Here is a 2,127-nt window from a genome sequence, read left to right on the forward strand (position 1 = left end):
GCTGGTCGAAACAGCCGAGCTGGCGACCGTGGAGCACCTCCGCCCGGGAATTTCCTAGTCTGTGGGCAATAAAAACGCGGCGTCCACTCACCCTCTGCGCTTTGACTGGGAGCTGCAATCCTGAGCTGTTCCTAAACGGCCATCTTGGATCGTCTCCCCCGAAACTCTTTTTTTTAAAAGACAAAACAGCACTAGCTCCACTGCTTTGAAGTAACTCTTGGCAAATGCTTTTAATACAAGACTACAGTGTTTGCTATATAATTAGGGAACTCTAAGGCACCAATGAGAATGTAGTAATATATATATTTCCTTAATGGTTTTGAGAGTCTAACTCTTTTAGCATCTTTGATTGTAAATTTTCTAGGAGAGCAGTCTTTAAACAACATACCACTCATAATAACCAGCCCTACACTAATAGATCTTATTTATTTAGATTAGGAGTTGGTAGAATTTTCCATGACCAACTGAACTTTATTTGATCTCTTTTGTTATACTTTACAGAAATGAAAGCTCATGAATATAATTATGTATTCATTGTACTCATTAATATCTTAACATTATTAAAGCAGGAAAAAACAGTGGGAAGTGCCTTGCTGTTATAGTAAGTTTTAATTTTGGAAAGAACTTGCAATCATTGCGAAGAAAGTTAAGTTGATTGTGAACTAGACTTATTGATTTTCGGTGGCTCTGAGAGAATGAAGAAGAAAGAAGGAAAAAAATATCATGCCATAATTGACTCCAGAAAATAAACAGCTTCATTATACATCAGTGCCCAAAATACATACAAGTGAACATTAGAATTGCAAATGAATTGGGGGAGGAAAGAACTGTCTGCTTTTACATAATTTTGTTTTGCACTGGTCTAGGGGATTTTTTCCTAGTGTAAAAAAGGGAATCTAATGAATTTTATTCCACTTGAAAAAGTAGAATCTAATAAACTTGATTAATTAGAAAAAGAAATGGCATTCATGGCAGAACAATATCTTACCACAGATATATGCTTAACTTGTAAAGCATGATGCCTTGTATGTGCCTATGTTCAAGTTCCAAAATCTTGAGATTTACATTCCAATGAGGAGCTACATTCTGCCTGATTAAATGACCAGGTCTTGGGATGCACAACTCTATCATTTGATTTTAAGTTCCCCTGAGAGAATAAACAATGATCAGTAACTACGTACTTCATACTGCCTCCTAAACACAGATCTTATTTTTTAAATAGAAACTAAATGGGGATTTCCAACATGATTATTATTATCATGTTTTGGAATTTTTCTGCCAACCTCATTTTGAATGTAAGCACGATGTACCTTTTTCTCGGTCTATTTAGGGGACTAAAATGAAAGTTGGATGAAGACAAGGCTGGGGGTAGAACCCAGCTCTTCTAAATGTGTGACCTCAGGCAACTCACTCTAGAATTTGGGTCTTGGATTTGGAGCTTTATTACCATTTACAAAAGATTTAATATTTTTATCCACTTTCAATGTATTGAATATACTTACACCTCAGTGTAAGTCCTGGGAGAGATTACTTGACTTTTTTATTTATTTATTTATTTTTACAGATAGCATAGATAAAAGGACTTGAGAAAATGAGATATGCATGCCCACAGTTAAACCCTCTTTCCTTGGATGAATAAAGCAGCCCAAGGTCAATGGAGGTGATCTGGCATCTGTTCCTGTGCAGGGCCATCTTTAGTGTACTTTTCAATTTGAGTAACTAGATAAAAATGGAGGAATGAAAAGGATGTCACCTAATAACAAACTAAAGGAGAAATCCCATGAAATAATGAAAAGACAACATATGCTCTGGATGTAAATGTGAGCATGCACTGGGCAGTGAGGAGAGAAGTGAGATCCGCACTTGGCATTCAGAGTGAGAACCACCAGATTGTGAATATGGACCCGGGGAGAAACACTGGGAAATTCCTCTTGGAATAGATGTGGCTCTTCTCTTGCTTAAAAACCCTGTATTAACTTTATTTGAGGAAGTTAGCCTGCAGGGGAATGCCAAGTCTCATCAAAACTCACCTTCACTACCTTCCAATGCTTCCTGACCCATAACTCGAGTCCAGTAACAGCACACCCAGTGAGGACCAAGTGCTAAGACTGAATGAAAAGGTGACCA

This window comes from Cebus imitator, unplaced genomic scaffold (assembly GCF_001604975.1).
Source record: "Cebus imitator isolate Cc_AM_T3 unplaced genomic scaffold, Cebus_imitator-1.0 Scaffold289, whole genome shotgun sequence".
Lineage (NCBI taxonomy): Eukaryota > Metazoa > Chordata > Mammalia > Primates > Cebidae > Cebus > Cebus imitator.